Source organism: Gopherus flavomarginatus, chromosome 10 (genome assembly GCF_025201925.1).
Source record: "Gopherus flavomarginatus isolate rGopFla2 chromosome 10, rGopFla2.mat.asm, whole genome shotgun sequence".
NCBI classification, from domain to species: domain Eukaryota; kingdom Metazoa; phylum Chordata; order Testudines; family Testudinidae; genus Gopherus; species Gopherus flavomarginatus.
Window position 1 is genome coordinate 18,487,627 of NC_066626.1, and position 21,555 is coordinate 18,509,181.

At 44.5% G+C, this 21,555-nt stretch overlaps 1 protein-coding gene across 2 annotated transcripts in view; it reads left to right on the forward strand.

Moving 5' to 3' along the window:
• Positions 1-11,969: 11,969 nt before the first annotated feature.
• PLEKHM3 (pleckstrin homology domain containing M3) overlaps positions 11,970-21,555 on the forward strand; it is a 129,288-nt gene continuing 119,702 nt past the window's right edge. The window contains exons 1-2 of one of the 2 annotated variants that reach the window (XM_050916132.1): positions 11,970-12,083; positions 12,443-12,512. The gene's annotated coding sequence lies outside the window, so the exon portion shown is untranslated. The remainder of the gene's footprint in view (positions 12,084-12,442; positions 12,513-21,555) is intronic. The other variant, XM_050916131.1, reaches the window with a different exon arrangement.

Here is a 21,555-nt window from a genome sequence, read left to right on the forward strand (position 1 = left end):
TCAAATCCTAAACAGATCAGGAGGGATTGAAAGTCATTGCCATGTAATGGCTGCTCAGTGGCTCAGTCTAGCTTTGAGTATTTGTATCCCTACATTACAGTAATTAGCACTCATTGCCTTTTTTGTTGGAAGTAGAAGCAGAGATGCCAAGTACTGACAGCTGAACTGCTACCTATGACCCACCGCCACAATGAATGAGCACAAACATTTGTGGATGTAACCCTACAACAGTATTATTGTTCCCATTTTACGGACGGGGAACATCGGCACAGGAACATTAAGCAACTTGTCCAGGATCACAGGAGAAGTCTGAGGCAGAGCTGGAAATTGGAGTCAGTCCTTCAGAGACCTAATCTGGTGCCTTAGCCACAAGGTCATCCTCCCTTCTTAACTCTTGGAGGTGGTTTCTTCAAATCAGGGCCACCTTGGTAGAGCAGTGTGATGAGATATGACTGCTGCCACCTGTTCTGTTGCTGAACACTGGTCTTTAGTCTACCCAGTTACTAATCTGACACTTCTCGCCAGCACCACGTTCAGCGAAAGGAAAATAGAAGGGAGGGGAACCAGCAGAGGACATGAGGAACACCTTGCCAAGTCATGCCATTGGTACAAGGATATAAATAAACTGGCAAGGCCACTACATGTTTTGTAGAAAGAGAAGAGCTCAAAGGATGCAGAGACAAAGCAGGGAAGTGGGGTTGAACTGAACCGGGGCAAGCTTGCAACATTTTGATGGCTTTTTCCTGTCCAATACATCATTATGTCCTATGCTCACAATGGTTTGCAAACAAACACGTTGCTGATTTTTCTTAAAGACATTCCTTAGTTCTGTTCCTCTTTGCTGAGGTTCAGTACACAGAAACAACTGAAAAACTGTTCAGCTCTGTGTAACATTTAAGGAGCTTGAGAACTGTCCATTTAGGGCCTCATCCAAAGCCCACTGGAGTCAATGAGAGTCTTTCCACTGAATTCAGATCAAACCCATCCCTGGTTTTCCAAAATTCCAACTTCAATGTGATGTGATGCAGAAAGTGGTGTTGAGATGACCAGCTTGTAAGGAATCCATTTAAAACCATCATCTGGCAGCACCAAGATATGCAGCAAAAAGGAATATATAGAAGAAAGTAAGATTTGTGGTGGGAAAGTCTTTAAATTAAAATTGTGGAGTAAACGAGTGAATCTAAAGAGAAGTGGATTGAGAAATCACAGTGCCTGGCTGGAATATTTTCCCTTTTTCTGTGGAAGTCTTAACCAGTAGAGGATTCATTGGACTGGAGAGTGCACAGCAACATGACTTTATACTCATAGACTCATAGACTCATAGGTCAGAAGGGACCAATCTGATCATCTAGTCTGACCTCCTGCCCAAGGCAGGCCACAGAACCCCACCCATCCAATTTTATAACAACCCCTATCCCAGGACCGAGTTATTGAAATCCTCAAAAATGGTTTTAAGACCTCAAGCTGCAGAGAAACCACCAGCAAGCAACCCGTGCCCCATGCTGCAGGGGAAGGCGAAAAACCCTCCAGGGCACCTGCCAATCCGCCCTGGAGGAAAATTCCTTCCCGACCCCAAATATGGCGATCATTTAAACCCTGAGCATGTGGGCAAGAGTCACCAGCCAGCACCCAAGAAGGAATTCTCTGCAGCAACTCAGTACCCATTCCATCCAACATCTCCCCGCAGACCATTGAGCAAACCTGTCTGGTGGTAATTCAAGATCAATTGCCCAAATTAACGATCCTATCATAACATCCCCTTCATATACTTATCAAGCTTTGTCTTAAAGCCAGGAAAGTCTTTTGCCCCTACTACTTCCCTCGGAAGGCTGTTCCAGAACTTCACTCCCCTAATGGTCAGAAACCTTCATCTAATTTCAAGTCTAAACTTCCTAATATCCAGTTTATACCCATTCGTCCTCGTGCCTACATTAGTACTAAACTTAAATAATTCCTCTCCCTCCCTAACGTTAACCCCTTGATATATTTATATAGAGCGAGTATATCCCCCCTCAGCCTTCTTTTGGCCAGGCTAAACAAGCCAAGCTCTTTGAGTCTCCTTTCATAAGGCAGTTTTTCCATTCCTCGGATCATCCTTGTAGCCCGTCTCAAAGTCCTTGTCCCTGTACCATCCGCTTCCCCTCCCTTCTCCATCACTGTTGAGAGGTCTGCTATCTTCCCCAGCATTGCTATACGGTGTCACATTGCACTCCTTTCTCGCTTTATTCATCCACTTGCGGGCTGGTGCCCAATCTACTGGTTTTTCCATCAGGTCTGAAATCTGTCCTTTCCAACTACACACCCCTGTTGTCCATGCTTTGGTCAGCCCTCTCCTCTACCACTGCAACTTCCCCTTCTCTGTCATCCCTGCGTCATGTCTTCCAGTCCATGAGAAATAGCACTGGTCAAACCATCTCCTCCTCTTTGAATCTCTCCATTAGCTTCCCTTCCTCTTCCGCATCAGGTCCCAGCCTCTCAGTGCTCCGCACAGTTCCACCCCTCCCTACATCTCAGCACTTGTTTCTGTCTGCTGGCCCACACACTGCCTTCACTCTGCCTATGCCCATTAAAACTCACTTCATATTCTTCAACCACTCATCTTCATGTCTTCTTCCATGTCACCCCTGCCCTCCATCTGCTTGTGCTCAAAATTATTACCTCTCCTCATTCAAATCCCTCTTCAGAGCACCAGACCTATCAGCATTCATCAAGAAAGAAAGGAGGTGTATTTGAAATACCAACACTGTACCAGAGATCAGTTCCTCTCCTGATAGCCCATTGCCTTATTCATTCGAACTTCTACTGGCTTTCAAATTTTAGATGTCAAACTCCCTGGGCCTTCCTCTGTTTTGGCTTTGATTATTTTTTTTAACAGCATCAAGATGATATTTGAAAATTATGATTCACACTTCCCCATCCACGGCAGGTCCAGTCTGGGGCTGGGGTCACAGGATAGGCACCTCTTCCCCATCTGCAGCAGGTCCAGGGTTGGGACTGGGGCCGGGGAGGGGTAGTTTAGCTGGAATTTAGGTGGAGAGGACTGAGAATCTGTTCATCTAGTTTCCTATTGAAACAAAACCACTTCCTCATAACTATAACCAAAGAGAGAGGCAACACTGACATCACTTGGCAAACAAACTTCTATGAAGGGCATTTGCTGGGAATATGTTTATGATGCTCTGTTCCTAACACCTACACTGTGTGTTGTACAGCAAAGAGCTCAAGTACCCTCATTTGAAATTGAGGTTGTTGGTTACTGTAAAAGCAGCCTTGTATAATGGCTAGGGGAGCTGGCCTGGTAGTCTACAGACCTGGGGTCTAGCCCCAGTCCTGCCATGTGACTTTGGTCAAGTTTCTGGTGTCTCAGTTTCTTCCTCAGTAAAGGGTGTGTATGTAAAGTGCTTTGAGATCTATGCATGAAAAGGGCTATGTTTGTTTGTGTTATTACTTAATAGCATATTTTATATATGTATGTAATACTGTATTATTTATATGCACTGTGTGTGTATTTATCTTTCGTGGAGGAGTCCTGGGGGAGCTCTTCTTCTGCGTGACATTTTTAAGAGCCTGACACTTGGCTCAATCTGATTCATTGCAAAGACCAAACATTAGGTCTTCCAAAGTTGGCACCTCATGGCTGTCATCTCAACAGGGACAGCTGAGCAGTGTTCTGAGAGGGAGTGACTCCATCCAGGGCAGGGAAATCAGCCTAACCTTCCTTTAGCAGAATTTTAACAGAAGGCTCCCAAGAATCCCCTCCAACCCATCACTGGATGGCTGGTCAAAGTGGCCTGTGCTTGATCTGAACCTGTGCTACTGGAGAGGGTTTCATTTCCCAGAGCCAACAGTTGCTTTTCGACCTCTCTAGTGCCCAACAGAAGCGAGCTCTGGTGACTCACCACCGGATTCCAGGCTGAGTAACAGGCAGAAGTACCAGATATTGCTGCGAGGAATTACTCTGCTTTGTCACTCCTCATTACTGCCACCAAGCGCTGTTGTGTCCAGTCATGAAAGGTTCACAAGATGACTGGGGGAGGGAGGGGCCATGGACATATGGGAAAGAGGGGAAGAGCACGGAGAACCAAAATGATGCCCCCACGGTGCTGAGGACCGGGGGGCTCAACGCAGCCGGGTTCACACCAAGTTTTACTGAAGGTCACTTTGCAATATGGTAACTTACGGCTTTGCTGGCTGGCTCCATAGGGTCCCCTCTCATCACAAGAGAGGAGGGGAGAAAAGGAGTTTTGTTTAGAACCATTAGGGTGCCCCTCCCCCACAACCCCATTAGCAGGCCTTATTAAACCAACACAGACAAAGAGCAAAGATGCCCTTGTTAATGGAGGGCCTCCGATAATTACTCTGCTCTGCTGCTTCTTTCAGGCCCTGAAAAGCCTTTGAATAATGTTTCCCTTGCCGTGGTTGCAGACAATGCCCCAGCAGACTGCTTTAAGCAGTGCCAATCCCATTAGCAGGAGAATAGTGGAGCTTTCTGGATGTGTGTGTGTGCACAGCTATGTGTGTGCGTGTGTTTGCGCTAGTAATGGCGGGCTCACAATGGGAACTAGCTCTAAGTATGTCCATGGCTTGCTCTCATCTCTTCCCTTCCCCTGACGTGAGAAAGCAAAGCAGGGAAAGGCTGGGATGAAACTCCACTTCAGAAACAATCTCCCTATTTAAGCAGGGTCTAAGCCAAGTGGCTGGAGAAAGGAGCTGCCTGTCGCAGTTCCACAGGGATGGGAAAGTCTGCTTCTCAAAAAGGGGCACTGAGTGCAAGAGAAGAAGAGAAATGCTGGGCGCTGAACGCTAGGGGTTCCTCCAACTTCTACTCCCTCTTCCTGGCTCTGAGTCTCATCGTGCTGACATCTTGGCAGAAATCAGGAGTAACTTCATTCAAGTTCAGAGCATTACTAAGGTGCGCCTGAGTTAGGGTGACCCGATGTCCTGATTTTATAGGGACAGTCCCGATTTTTGGGTTTTTTTCTTATATAGGCTCCTATTACCCACTACCCCCATCCCGATTTTTCACACTTGCTGCCTGGTCACCCTAACCTGAGTTCAGAATCAGGCCCATTTTTCTCTTCGTCCCTCCCCGCCCCGTACAGCATGTAATTCAGAACTGAGAAGCAATCGATTTTTCAAGTCCCCATCACCCTTGTAGTGTCTGGTTATTTACAAACCACAAGACGAATGTGAATGCCAGCCCTGTTCTGATGTATTTATCTCCTTGCCATTCCCATTGACTATGGGGCTAATTAATGCGTTAAATAGATGACCGCATCGCAAACTTGGATAAGTTGAGATAACTCTACCCAACGCGTTCTCTTTGATCTTTCTTTCGGTGTAATGAGTGAAAGTCGTTTACAATAGGGCTATTGCCAGTGTTTAATTTAATCATCTGATGGGATTTATTTTCACAAACGTGAACTTACCAGCAATTATTGGGAAGGTTTCATCTTGTGCTTAATGTACCAGTCAATCGTCTTTCCATGAAGTAACAGCTTCCATGTGAGGAGTCAGTAATTATAATGTGTGAAATAAAGGCTCATTCTTCAGAGAGAAGAGGGAAAGATGGTGGACAGGATCCTCAGCCAGTGTAAGTTGGCACAGCTCTTCAGTGGCAGTAGTCAGCTGGCATAGCTCTGCCAACTTACTCCAGCTGAGGATGTGGCCCAAGGTTTCTGTGGGGGTTCCCCTGTTCAGGAGCGAGAGGTCAGATTCTAACAAAAGGAACCAAACTCTGAAATAAAGGGAAAGGATTCTGGAGCATTAGTGGGAGTGAGAGACAATCAGATTCTGGAGGCTATTAATTCTGGAGGTTATCGTACAAACAAATGAGCCGAAGATCCCTATTTTTCTGATCACAGAGTTACCAGACAGAGTAGCCCTCTATCTCTTTTGCTATAGAGCCCTCAGCTATCTTTAAAAAGCAGAGTGGGCGTTTGAGGTATTAAAATAAGAGGCAAAATGCTTAAGTCACTTTTGTATATGGATGATAGATATATGGAATGATAGATTTACTTGCAGTATATTAGTCAGCCACTAGATGTCTGTCCTGTACACAGTTTCAGACAGGATGTGGCTCCTGGTAAACAAGGGGGACAAAGCTGGAACTCAAGCTGTGTGGAAGCCTGTTTCATTGTGTCTATAGCTATAGCTGTTGCCATAATAAATACAAGCTGTTTAAGAAAATCTGAGTTTTCATGACAAGATGAAAGGACTGAGTGCAAACATCAAATTTGTTAATTCTGGAATTTAGATGCTCAAATGAATAAAAGAACATACCAACTGCAGATCAACAATAAACTCTCTATTGTTAATGTTCCTAAGATAGAGACTTGTGAGAGCAGCTGCCATCCCACAATTTTTAAGATAGTCTGTTAAGGTGGGCTATTCAATCTATCCAAAAGCATGCAGCATATCAGTACCATATATGACAATTAATTAAGTGTGAAAGCAAGCAAGCTGTCTGATCTCAGAAATAGCAAATTGTTTTTCAGCTGTGGCAGATGGATTCCTTATGGGTCACAGGTATAAAATCACAGTTAGAAATAGGAAGGCATCACATCCCGCTGCAGAAAATGGTGGGTTTTTGCTGTTCATCTCAAAAGACCTAAAAGTAAAAGACATTGCCCAAATTATTCCCTTAGCAAAGAGTATTCTCTGCATTCAAATTATACCCTGAGTATTCAGCAAAGAGCATCAACCATCTCAGTGGCTTTGTACCCCATACCTTGGAACCTGAGTGCAGGGATAGGTATCTTTAGCTGCAGGAGAAGTGGTTTGCTGGAGGCTAAGAAGGGTGGGATCATCATCCTTCACCAGCCCTGTGGGGAACCCCAAGGGAGGTTAATGCAGTTAATAATTTTTGAGGTTCATGACACTTTGGTTACAGTCCTTCCAGATTCATGGATACAAAGCTCCACATGAGTTCACTTGTTTTTAAAGGGAAGGCCAATGACAGCTCTGAGCTACTACTGGTCCTTACCCAACATGGCCTCAAAGCTCTGTTACGATTTTCCCTACTTCTGAACTGTCTACTCTGCTATGTCCACACTGCCTCTGGGAGCATGTTTCCTGGCGTGGGTAGACAGACGTGTGCCTGTTTTGCTGGAGTTCATATGCTAACAGCAGCGGGGAGCAGTTCGGGCTAGTCGCCAGAGTACAAACTTGCTTGGACCCCCTGTGTATGCACTCGGAGGGCTCGTCTGAGCTGCTGCCGTTCTATCCCCAGCTACGCTGCTATTTGTAGTGCGCTCACTTGGTCAGAACTAGCATGTCTGTCTGCCTGGGCTGGGAAGCACACTCCCAGCTGCGGTGGAGACATACTCTAACTTTACTAAAAACAAACGACTTCCACTCCCTACTTCAAAACTAAGGTCTTCCTGGGGTCACAAGAGGAGGCCGACTTTCCACGCTGCCGTTTGAAAGCACTCTAGGATCTATGGGTGAGAAGTACTAGATAGCCATGAATCAACAAGGTATGTAAGCAGCAGTGTAACTTTAAACACACGAGCGGCCCCATTAAAGTCAATAGCTGAAACAGGGCTTACAAGAGCCACATATTTATTATGATTTTTTACATAACCCTCTGTCCTCCACTTTTGGCATAGAGGGGTGGCCTGCTGGCCCACTGCTATCAGCTCACTTTACATCCAAGCAGACTCCAGAACCGCTGGGACAATTCACACTTCTTAGCTAGAAGCATCATCAAGTCTCAGTTGCGTAGAGACCTTTCCTTCACGCTGAAGAACGAAATCAAACTGTACAGCCAACCTTCACTAGCATCTCTGAGAAGAATGAACAGTAATAAATAAAGTGATAAGTAAGGGTATCGTATTAGCATGGTTAAAGACACGGCAAGACCCTCAACCAGATATTTGGCCTATATTCTAGGTGCTGTTCAAGCATCTCTATTTGGATGGGTTCATGTGCTTGGGTGATATGTTCCTCATCACGGAGCAATAAGATCCATTCCATTTTCACGTAGGCAGAGACTGATTCATTTTCAATCATTCACTCATAAACCACTATATATTCGTGCCAGAAGCACTTGTGTATCTGCATTCTCATTGAAAATGGATACTCCTTGTGAAAATTACTTTTATGCACTATGCCAACCATATCTGTAGGAGTATGCTAAAAATAAATTACTTTAGAGTGTGTGTGTGTGTGTGTGTGTGTGTGTGTGTGTGTGTGTGTGTGTGTGTGTGTGTGTGTGTGTGTGTGTGTGTGTGTGAAAAATAACTCCCCATAACCCCTACCTCCTCTGTTGGATCTAAATAATTGCATCCACTTCATGGTCCCAATTCTGCAAAGTGCTTTATCATGTGATTACAGTTCAGCACACAAGCAATCCCAGCATGACTCAGCAAAGCGCCATTGACTTCCCTGGGATTCAAATTAAGCATGTACTTAAATGCCTTGCTAAATTGAGACTTATATATGTCACCTAAAGTCACCAACTTTCTACTCGCACAAAACCGAACACCTTTGCCCCGCCCTCTGCCCTGTCCCTCCTCTGAGGCCCTGCCCATGCCCCACCCCTTCTCTGGGGCTCCATCCCCCATTCACTCTATCCCCCCCTACCTCTGTTGCTCACTCTCCCCACCCTCACTCACTCACTCGTTTTCACTGGGCTGGCTTAGGGGGCTGGGGTGCAGGAGGGATGAGGGCTCTGGCTGTGGGTGCGGGCTCTTGGGTGGGGCTGTGGATGAGGGACTTGAGGTGCAGGAGGGTACTCTGGGCTGTAGGGTTTTGGGATGTAGAAGGGTGCTCCATGCTGGGACTGATTGGTTTGGAGGGAGGCGGGGGGATCAGAGCTGGGGCAGGGGGTTGGGACATGGGCGGGGGTGAGCGGTGCAGGCTCTGGAAGGTGCTTACCTCAGGCATCTTCCAGAAGCAGCGGCATATCCCTCCTCCGGCTCCTACGTGGAGGCGCAGCCATGTGGCTCTGCATGCTGCTCCATCTACAGGTGCACGTTCCTGGCCAATGAGAGCTGCAGAGGCAACACTTGGGGTGGGGTCAGCATTTGGAGCCCTCTGGCTACCCCTAAGTGTAGTAACGGGAGGGGAGACATGCCGTCTGTTTCCCAGGAGCCGCACGGCGCGGAGGCTAGCAGAGAGCCTGCTAGCCCCGCTGTGTGGCGCCGACAAGCAGACAGTCAATGGCTCGGTCAGCAGTGCTGACCAGAGCCGCCAGGATCTCTTTTCAATCAGGTGTTCCGGTTAAAAACTGGACACCTGGTCACCCTAATGCCAATACAAAAGCTAATGAAATTACACTGTCCACATACTTTGCCACAAAATTTCCAATGACCGATTTAATCTGTTTTAAGCTAGCCAGTACAAATTCTATTCTTGTATGACAGCGTGGAAAATATATCATTTCTAGAGTCAGCTGGCGAAGGTAAGGGTCTGCTTAGAGTAAATTAGCTCCATTTTATACTTGAATGGTTCTATCCTTGCATATTAATAAAAGTCTAAGAAATCTATTTTTTTTTAAAAGTCTGTTTGCCTGTAAGAAGATCACAACTTCAGAAAAACACCATGCACGTCTACAGGGCTATACAGAGCTTGTCAAAATACTTTGGAATTCAAAACTTCAATTACATTTTAAATCCAAATTTCTACATTTTAAATTTCGACATTCCCCTCTCCCCAATACTCTCTCTCTCCCTCTCTCTCACACACACACACTCTCTCTCTCTTTCTCTCTCTCTCCCTCTTTTTGACCAGCTCTGGTGGTCTATAAATAACTAATAGCAAATAAAAGTAAAATCATCCTCATGGCAAATCCCAAAAGGATTTTGCCTCCTGGCAGATCAAGTGCCATCTGGACCGACGTTTAAATGGATCCTTAGAGTGGTCTGGCTGGTTGTTCAGTTTATGTCCGTCGCTGACAATCTTAGTCACCACGCAAATAATAAAACAAGTACTTTGTAACACCTAGAGGAACAGGTTGAATTGAAGATATTATTGTAAATCTAGGGTGAAATATTTATATACCTTAGCACAGTGGTTCCCAAACTGGGGTTCGTGAACCCCTAGGAGTTCATGAAATGTTGCAGGGGCTTCTCAGGAAAAAATTCCCTAAGGGCGGACTTAGTGCTGTGCTAGGGACCCCGGGCAGCATGAAGCCAGGAGCTTGGAGCCCCTGGACCTCTAAGAGCTAAGCAGATCAAAGCAAGCATATGTATCACACTGAGGAGATTTAAACTTCAAGAGTCATTATACGAAATGGAAAGGAAGGTGGATATTTTTTGCTGTTTTTAAAATTAAATAGGCAGCTAGCATTGCTTTTAAAATTATTATGAAGAACAAGTTTAAGCTTTGTTGTAACGTGCATTGTTTGCCTGAACTGCTCAAGACCTGAATGCTTGTTTAGGAGGAACTCTTTGAGTTGGCTCCTTAAATACCTTCCTGCTGTTTCACATCTGATACTCCTTGATGAAACATAGGAGTCTTGTCTTATAACAGGCTTATTCAAAGTGATACAAGCTATGAAGGTAAGATCTTGGAAGAGTGTTGCCGTTTTCATAATGTAATAAAAACACTGTAATGATAAATAATAATTAATAATAAATAGTGTGTAATAAGCATGTCATAAAAACAAATGTTATATTTCCAAGATCACTGCTTTTATAATTTATACTCAGGTAAAGGAGAAAATCCCTGGAAATATTCATTTTTAGGAGGGGGTTTGTGAGACTTGTCATTTTAGTGAAAGGGGTTCACAGGTTGTTAAAGTTTGGGAACCACTGCCTTAGCATAACCTTCAGCGGCTAAGATTATCCCAGCTCTCAGGATTTTTATCACAAATCTCATGATATTTGATGTTTTTTGTAAAGTCCCCACTCCTAGAGTCAAATGACTGTGTGAGAACCTCAGCTTTCAGTTTTTTAAAAGGAAATTTCTAGCCCTCATGATCACAGAAAAGAGTTTGAAAATGTGACACCACCCTCCTTCCCACCACCAGATTCAAAAACAGAAGACAAATAAAAAGACCCTCACATTTAATATTTTTAACTCATAATTTTTATGCCAATCTCATGATTTTGAACACTTGGGGTTGGCAAAACTGCTGATTTATTTATTATAGGCAGATATTATAGGCTGGTAGTGGTGCTTATCATTAAGGTTGTCTGACAGTTCCCATTATAAGACCCCATTTTCAGTTGCTTATCACTTTAACTGATTTATATGCTTATAACTTTATTATTATTTATTTGTATTACTGCAGTGTCTAGGAGCCCTAGTCATGGACCAGGAGCCCACACTGCTAGGCGCTGTACAAAAAGGCAGTCCCTCCCCAAAGAGCTTACAAAATAAGTATAAGACAGGAAACCACAGAAGGATACAGCTGCTGTATATCGATATAATAATACCTAGCTCTTTTCATCAATAGAGCGTAAAATGGAGACATCAGTATCATTATCCTACTTGTACAGATGGAGACACTGAGAGATCAGGTGACATGTTCTAGGCCACCAACAGAGTTGAGAATAGAACCCAGGGCTCCAGAGTCCCACTCCAGTGCACAATCCACTAAGTCACATGCCCATATTCTCACAAATGCATCATAGCAGATGCATAGAGTTAATATACAGAGAAGAGAGGACGCAGACTGCAAACTAGGATGAAAACACAGACATGCTTGGGGGTTAATTTTTCGCCAGCTAATATCCATTTTAGTGGCATGGTGAACAGCCATAGGTACTGCATTATCCGAGAGAGAGAGCAGAAGATGAAAGCAGTGCACAAGACTAGAAGAAACAAGGAGAAGAGCTATTTGTCACATAGTGATGGCTGATGGCCAGCTATGCGCCACAGAGCAGAGGCTGGCAGGAAGCGAGAACTTCTGAGAGCTGGAACCTTGCTGTCAGAGGAGCTGTTTCCCTGGAGGAGGGAGGGAAGGATTTGAGAAGGGACTGAGGCAGGCAGACTGTAAACACAGAGCAGAGGAAGGATGGAGAAGCAGGACACATATGTTGCCTGTCCTGGCAGAATGAGGAGTAATTGGACAGCAGAGATCATCCACTAGGAATAAATGGCAAAGTGGGTTTTCTGGAGCTCCAGAGGGCCAGGTAATTGTTCCCTTTGTTGTAAATCTGCTGGGCTGTGGTTGGATTTGTGTTTTACATATCAGGACATGTATCAAAGGTTTGATCAATCTGTGCTGTTTCTCACTGTTTTATAAACACACACACAGAGAGAGAGACAGCTGTCTGTCTTAGGTTTCCTGTGGTGCCCATCACCTTGCAGCTATATTTGTATTTCTTTATATATTGTATACAGACATGCATGCATATGTATACATACCTCTGTGTATATGATATGTGTGTGTTTATTTGTAACACAGAGAGATGTGTATATATACATACACATATGTAGCAATATATCTAGCCAGAGAAACAGACACAAACACAGACTCTTTTATTAAAAGGTACAGTCCTTGAGCTCCTTGCAACACGGCAATCTCCTAATGACTTCAGCTGGAATTATGATTGCTCCAGGTAGGCAGAATCAAATTCCATCCTGCAGTTGTGTACATATCGGCAGCACAACACAAATACATCCCTCTGTGCTGGTGGGACATTCATTGCTGTGTTTTGTTTTGTTTTATTTATTTATGTATTTTATTTTTGCTTTCTTATGGGACAAACTCCCAAAACGTAGTCAATAGAATTATAAACTGTAGGATTAAATAATCCCAATAAATATATGCCTACCTTGTAGGACTGTATAATACCTATAGCGTTAGTTTAGATGCTGTGATCTGTGGCACCAATAGATAGGATAGAGTGAAATAATAGCTTTGCAAAGAGAATGCATTATTTGTCTCTGATTTGTCTCAGAAAACAAATATTTAAGGATCCAATCTTGCAGAGATTTATACACACATGTAATTTTACTCACACTGAGTAGTCCTACTGAAGTGAATGGGGCTACTCACGATGCATAAAGATAAACATGGAAAATCTTTGAAGGAGCGTGGTGTCAGTCATTTCAGGCAACAGTAGCCCCAGTATAAAGCTTCCAGGTTTGCGGTTTAGTGACATTTTAGTTGACTTAGAAATTTACAGATTTAAAATTACAGATTAAAAAAATCACAAGCTCAACATATTGGGAGAGAGAACTACATAATGTAGCTGAAGAATCTCATCCACACTATGTAGGTACTTATATGGCCCTCCTCACCACTGTATCTGAGCTCCTGGGAGCTGATTGTTTTGGCAGTTTACAAATAATATATTATGTTGCATTTAAGTTAATCAGCTTTTGTCAGGTTTCTGCTGAGCTTTTGCAAAGATCGTTTGAGATAAAGTTTGTAATTTTTTTGTTAGTAAACTGTGAGTCCAATCTGTATTGTGACTGTGTCAGAAGAATAATACGGTGTTATAACAATAATGTGCTGCTGTAACCATCCCCCAGAGTTGGCTGATTTTCAGAGGTTGACATGATTTCAGAGGGTTGGGCTGTTGTGCTGTTTTGTTGAAGTTCAGTCTCCACAGTTTTTTTTTTCTTTTTTCAGGTGATAATAAATGTGTCAAAATGCCAGGACTCACTAGCTGGGAAATCAGAAAAGATTAGTTTTGAAATGATTTTATGCTTGTTGTTAAATGGTGGTATTTTATATAATCATACATGCACTTATATTCCAGTGCACTCCAAGGTCTTAGTGTAATTAGCTTTGAATTGTCCTGGGTTAGCTCCTTGCATACTGTCCTTGATTAGGAGAATTGGCTGGAGTCTAGATAATAAAGTTACAGTAATAATCCTTTACATTTATGCTGGATAGCACTTTAACCAGAAAGACCCCCCCAATGGCTCTGGGCCCTATATGTGAGCTGCTGAGTGCCCATAGCTCCTGGGCCTACATACATGCGTTTCTCCGCTGAAAAGCAGGCATCTCTTGGGTGGAGGACACTTGCCAGCAGGACCCTGGTGCACAAACAACAGCAGAGGAATAACTTGAGTAGAAATTCCAGCAATCTCCATCCTTTTTCAACTCAGTTTTCCATTTGGGAACAAAAAGTACTATAAGATTTTTTAGCACTGGTTCTGGCCCCCAACACAGCTCCATGACATGTGAGAGAGGGGCTTTAGAATGAGATGCAGCTCTAGCAGAGCCTCAAGGCAGATTATTTAATTTTTTTTAAATCTTTTATTTAATTTGTAGCTGCAATCTGGGATGCCCCTGCCCCCCACCTGTACTTTCTGGATGGAGACACACTGATCCAGCAGCTCTAGTTGTAAAAGGCATCAGCCTGACTAACATCTCTCTTAAAATGTTTAGTTCGGTCTTTACACCACCCCTCTGTGCTTGCAGCCTGGTGAGTCCTCCTAGTGACATCACCTATAACATAGGGCTCACTCCTCTTTGTGCTGATCTCAGAAGCTAAAACAGCCTGTTCTCTTCTTATGCTTCTGAATTGCCTGCTTGGCTGGAAAAAGATGCAGGGTTTTTAACCAGGTCAGTGTGACAAAATGTGAATTAAGTAAACACACGTGAAACAAAGAGAACCAGAACTGGGCACCATGTGGGGTCCCCGAGAATGCCTTCTGCCTCCAACGGGAATGGGTAGAACAGGCACGTGGGCTGACCGCTGTAGAAACCCAGGCCAACGTCCCCGCTTAGAGAACAGATGTAGGCCCCGTTTGCTGCATAGTCTAGGCTTGTCAGAGGGTTATGTACAGTAAGTGTTTATTAGAGCCCTGATTCGGCCAGGTACTTACGCACGTGCCTACTGAGAAGCAGGTGAGTCATCCAGCTGAAAGGCAGCAGCACTGCTCATGTGTTTGAGGTTAGGAATGTGCTTCACTGCCTTGCTGAATAAGTGCCGACCTGCGTAAGGCCTCAGTCCAGCAAAGCGCTTTGTGACCTCACTGAGGCAACTCACAGGCTAAAGTGCATAGCCACACTGGGGCCTTAGCTTTTTTACTCTGGCTCAGCAGGGCAAGTGCCCGTGTGAAGCCTGCTATAGGGCTGCCCTTTTGCAGTGCTGCTTTCCCTTCTGTTCCATCTCTGCCCAGACTCCCTGCTCCTTTCCAGCTGGAGAGCTTTCAAACAGCTAATCACCATGAAGCCAGCAGGAAGTGATGCAGCCACTCATTTCTCAGGGCATTCTTCCGCCTGGAGGGAAGTATGTGTCAGATTGCTGTAGGGCAAAGGAGTCAGCCAGGCTGTGTGATAAAGATCTCTGGAGCTCTGTACACAAACCTGTCTTGAGTGGGGGGGCGGGGGGGAAGCTTTGCATCATCCATGTTTCCTCATTGCCCCATCATGTTCACCTCTTTTTGTGCACTGTTGCCATGAGTTGTTTGCATCCGTGTTTCACTCTAGAGATTGCTGCATTTTCATGAAGGTTTGCAAAGTGCTGGGAAAATTAAAAGCACGGTTTACTGTAGGTGCCAATTATTATTAACTAATATTCTGTTTGGTGATGATGGGTGAAGAGTTCTCTAGATACGTAGTGCAGTTTGTCATGTCCACAGAATGCTCTGAGAACCTTCTTGCTTAAAGGGCCAGGGCCAGATCCTTAGCAAGCATAAATCAGCCTACTTCCATCAGAGAGCAGAGCTGCATCAACGACCCCAGGATATATAGTTTTGAACCCTGCCAGCTGCACAGGTACATGTCATTATTAACGGGATCCCACCCCTCCGCTCTCTGTTACTTCTAGAGCACTGTAGCATCTCAGCACTCAATACTGCCCTTTAGATTCACCTAGTGATATCCATAGACCTCATCATGGCTGATTCTGCTTTTCACCTCTCCCAGCTTCTAGGGGACAGTCTTTGTTGTTTCTTATGCGTGGGTGTTAGAGGTCCCTTGTCACTCTTCTTGGCAGGAAGAATCTAGCAGGCAGTTGGGTTTTGCAACATGAAGCTGGATTAACGTAAGATCAATCTTCTCTCTCTGTTAGCTTATCCTGCATTAAAGAGCTTTTGACTGAGAATGCTTTTTCTCTGGCTCTTGTAAGCTTCTCCCAGAATTATTAGGTGCATTGTCTCAGAATATATATATGATATGGTAAAGTATGTATTTAGGGCACTGGTGTAACCTGGTCTAGGGGGAATTCTTATACTGGGCCTAGCTCTTTTCCTGGACAGTTAGATTTCTCAGATTTATATTATGGAATCATAGAAATGTAGGGTTGGAAGAGACCTCAAGAGGTCATCCAGTCCAGTGGTTCTTAATCTGGGTAAACGCATACCCCCTGTTGGTACACAGCGGTCTTCCAGGGGGTACATCAGCTCATCTAGATATTTGTCTAGTTTTATAACAGGCTACATAAAAAGCACTAGCAAAGTCAGTACAAACTAAGATTTCATACAGACAATGACATGTTTATACTGCTCTGTGTTCTATACACTGAAATGTAAGTACAATAGTTATATTCCAACTGATTTATTTTATAATGATATGGTAAAAATAAGGAAGTAAGCAATTTTTCAGTAATAGTGTGCCGTGACACTTGTATTTCTATGTTTGATTTTGTCAGCAAGTAGTTTTTAAGTGAGCTGAAATTTGGGGGTACGCAAGACAAATTAGACTCCTGAAAGGGATACAGTAGTCTGGAAAGGTTGAGAGCCACTGATCTAGTCCATTTCTGCACACTGACAGATGTTTAATTGTTTTTAAATACCTCCAAGGACAAGGAGTCTACGCCCTCCCTCGGTAACCTGTTCCGATGCTTAACTAATACTGAGAAGTTGTTATTTTTACAAGTACTTTAAAAATTGTCATTTAGAGACTCTTCTCCTTGTGCTAAGATTGACCAGGGCTTGTAATATTTACTCACTGACCAATGCCAGAAAAGCAGTTAGACCACGGGACTAGCAGCTGTTTTAAGGCCCAAAATCTAATAAGCCACCCCAACTAAAGAAAAATGAATGCCATAGACTAGTGTTTTCTCATGCTGTAATCCCATGAGATGGGATAAAGTTTGGGTATGCACCTCCCATCTAGACATAAAAAGGGGGGGGGTGATCTCGATTCTTCCAGCCCCCAAAATATATTTAAATATAAAATCCAACAATTATTTTATGTAATTTTGAATTCGTGTCAAGGCTGATGCATGTCTTATGACAGCTGTCCCTTATTGTACTCAAATTACTTCCGGATTCTGGCTGGGTGTTTTTTCCCTTCAGTCAACCTGTAGTTAGGGTGACCAGACAGCAAGTGTGAAAAATTGGGATGGGGTGGGGAGTAATAGGAGTCTATATAAGAAAAAGAACCAAAAATGGGGACTATCCCTATAAAATCGGGACATCTGGTCACTCTACCTGTAGTGAAAAGGGAAAAGAGGCAGAAGTTCTACTTACAGATTAAGACTCGCAGTGAGCAAACCAGGCTAAGTGTATGCAATTGCGATTCCCAATACATTGCGTTACCTTGTAAGCTCTTTGCGGCAAGGGCTCACCTTTTGTGTTATGTATGTACAGCACCTACTGTAGTGAGGCCCTGATCCCTGATTGAGGCCTGCTGGCTCGGGGTACTCAGACTAGAGGTTGCCACCACCTAGCCCTTCTCATATTGCTGGATGGGAGAGGAGTTGCTCCTAGATGAGAGAGGAATCCTGGGCTCATCCCGATATAAAGGGGGTTGTGTAAGAAAAAGTTGAGGACTGCCGCTGTAGGTACTACTCCACTACAGATGATTAGTATCTGCCTTTGGGGGCTTTACTTAGTCTGCATCATGCATAGATCTAGGAAAACAACGTGCCATGCACTTATGCTTGGCACTTCTCTGACATCTTCCATCCCTTAAGTCTAAAACTCTTTGTAAATGTTAATCCTCATGAGAGGTGAGTATTGGTAAACCGAGGCACAGATTTATTGGTCAAATAACAACCAGTCAGTGAGAGCATTGAAATTACAACACAGGAATCCTAACGCCTAGTCCTGTACTCTAGCCCAGTAGTTCTCAGCCAGGGACACTTGTACCCGTGGGGGCACGCAGAAGTCTTACAGGGGGTACATCAACTCATCTAGAGATTTGCCTAGTTTTACATCAGGCTACATAAAAAGCACTAGCCAAGTCAGTACATCCTGAAATTTCATACAGACAGTGACTTTTTATACTGCTCTGTATACTATACACTGACATGTAAGTACAATATTTATATTCCAATTGATTTATTTTATAATAATATGGTAAAAATGAGAAAGTCAGCCATTTTTCAGTGACAGCGTGCTATGACACTTTTGTATATGTCTGTCTGATTTTGTAAGCAAGTAGTTTTTAAGTGAGATGAAACTTGGGCGTTCGTAAGGCAAATTAGACCCCTGAAAGGGGCACAATAGTTTGGAAAGGTTGAGAGCCACTGATCTAACCAATTGAATAGACTCCCTCTCTGAAATCATGAAAGGGACTTACGTAGTGACTTGATCTGTCTTGCTAGCTAACTAGTTTGATAGTGACCCTTCAGTGCTGCTGCACGGATCAGTATTGTTCTCAGGGATTTCAAGTGACCACAATACAGCTAATTTAGATTCTGGGTAATATTTTGATCACCTGACCCAATGCAGCCATCTAAAAATCTTGGATCTGCAAAAAGTGCAGGGTGTCCTGAAAAAAAAATCCTGTGCATTGGTTGCTCAAGGTGTGTCATTTGTCAAAGGAAAGTTACAGACTGAAATGGCTTAGAGCACGAATCATGGAAAAGGACATTAGGTATTAATGGCCACCAGGCCCTGAATCTCAGGATTCATGGAGTGGCAATTCTGAAAGTAGCTCTAGCGAAAGAGGCGTCAATCTGTCTTTTGGATGAGAAGTGAATCCAAGGCCCTGGTCACTTCTTGTCACTATAGGCCATGTCTGTACTGCACCCTTCCCCCCCACCCCCCCCCACCCCACCCACCTGGGCTCTGAATCAGGTCTGAGTCCAAGCCCCCTTTCTGTCCACACACAAATCAGTCTGACTCAGGTCACTAAGCACTGAGGACCCGGGTCCTAGAACCGTGTGAGAGGGCTGGGTCAGAGCCTGAGTTCCATTGCACCTCGCATCCAAGCCCTGTCATTTTGCAGCACGGATGCAGATCAAGCAGAGACCTGATTCAGAAGGCTGGTGTAGTGCCATACGGGAACCCAGGTCCAGCAGTTGTAAATCCAGAAACCCCAAATCCACAAGCCTGGGTTCCACAGACCTGGGCTTAGTGTGCTCTGGAGACATACCTGTACATCCCATGGCACGTTTTGTAAGAGTCAGGGTATTATTCCTGGTGTCCTGGCCCAGGCCTGGATTAAGGCAATCCAGACCCTAGGCACACCACAGCACAGGGCCCCTGCAGCCCCCCCAAGCCCACACTGTGGCCCCAGCCTCCACCTAGAGTGATGCAGGAGAAGGGCCCCAGAATTTAGCCCAGGAACCAGGATGTATTTGTGTTGGTGGGCAGAGACCCACTGCTCTCTTCTCCTGCCACACAACACTCTGCTAGGGTAGTGTTGGCAGAGAGCCTTGCACTGAAGCTCTCGTTGAGGTGTATGCAGCAGTTGTGTTTCAGGCTGTCTGCAGATTCAGGCAGACGCTGCTGCATCAGTTAAACCCAGGTGACTTTTTCAAGCTTTTCTTTGCAACCACAAGGGCTAAAAACTTCATCCTTTTTTATTTTTAAATAGAAGCTGAGAGTCTGATGTGATCACGTGACCCAGGGAGCTGGGTCCTAAGGCACAGACTTATAGTGGCTATGCCTTCATCTGGCTTTGACTGGCCCAGTTCCAATTTCAGGAACTACGTTTGGCCTTCCCCATCGTAGCTTCCATCAGCTGAAGAAATTAGTCTGTATTTCTCCTTCTGAAAATAACTGTTCCTGATGTGGCAAGCAGCCTACTTTTAAAGGGTCTTTCTTTTGGTGGTGGGTGAGTGATTTCTCTATGCAGTTAGTAAAGTGCGTCGGGACCATTCTGGGTGAAAGGAGCTATGTAAATACAAGGTTTCATGAGACAGCATTGCATTTTTTCAGCTCTCTAGTGCCTAAGGGGTCCACTTGCAATGCAAGGATTGGTCTGTGACCATTTGGGGCAGTAAAATCCTTGTGCATCATCCTGAAAAATTGCCCCTACGTGTTCTTTAAGGGGAAAAAGAAATCAGCGTCGCTAAGAGTGAAATGCTGCTACTCAGGATTTTACAGTTGGACTGTCAAGTTTTAAAAAGCATATTTTAAAAAAACACCCTTTAAAAAAAAATCAAATTAGCCAGCAGATATCCAGTTATGTCTTATTCTAGTCACGCCCTCTGCTTACTTACCCATCTCCTTCAACTCCATTCCTAACGTTCCAGCTTACAGCAGCAGCCATGAAGAAAGGAACAGCCTGCCAGAAAAAAAAATTCCTTCCTTTTCTTGTAAACATAGAATTTCCCTCCAAAATTACCTTGTGTGGCACAGGATGGGCGATATTCAGTCCTATTCCGGTGACCGGTTATAATCTGGTCTCTCATGATTAGGACCCTGCCAAATTCACGGCCATGAAGAATGCGTCATGGACCTTGAAATCTGGTGTCCCTCCATGAAATCTGGTCTTTTGTGTGCTTTTACCCTATATGATACAGATTTCATGGGCGAGACCAGCATTTCTCAAATTGGGGGTCCTGACCCAAAAGGGAGTTGCAGGGCGGTCACAAGGTTATTTTAGGGGATATTGCCACCCTTACTTCTGCGCTGCCTTCAGAGCTGGGCAGCTGGAAAGCAGCAGCTGTTGGCTGGGTGCCCAGCTCTGAAGGCAGCACCCCGCCAGCAGCAATGCAGAAGTAAGTGCAGCAATATCATACCATGCCACCTTTACTTCTGCGCTGCTGTCTGCAGAGCTGAGTGGCTGGATGGTGGTGGCTGCTGACTGAGGGCCCAGCTCTGCAGACAGCAGCGCAGAAGTAAGGGTGGCAATATCATTCCAGGCCATCCTTATTTCTGCGCTGCTGCTGGCAGCAGTGCTGCCTTCAGAGCTGGGCAGCTGGAGAGTGGTGGCTGCTGGCCAGGAGCCCAGCTCTGAAGACAGCGCTGTCACCAGCAACAGCCAGAAGTAAGGGTAACAGCACCGCAATCCCCCTACAATAACCTTGTGACCCTCACAGCTCCTTTCTGAGTGAGGACCCATGCAAATACAGTACTTGTGAAATTTCAGATTTAAATAACTGAAATCATGAAATTTACGATTTTTAAAATCCTATGACTGTGAAATTGACCAGAATGGACGTGAATTTGGTAGGGCTCTACTCATGGTTGCAAGGCTAGACAGAGGAGCTCTGCACAGAGGAGACTGCTGTCCGGAGCAGTGCGAGGGGGCACTCAGCACTTTCCTGTAGCCAAGTTATCAAAATTCCCTACTAACATTGTAGGTTAAAATTTTCTAATGTGCCTAAGTGGCTTGGGAACTCCAGTCTCACTGACTTTGAGTGACACTTAGACTCCTAACTCACTTGGTAAATTTTTCTAAAGTGCCGCTTAGCCGCCAAGGTCTTGTAGCATAGCGCTCCACAAGTTAGATACTTCCCGTCATTTGTCAGTCTTAAATGTGTTGCTTTTGAATGTAACTGAATGTTCCCTTTGTTCTGG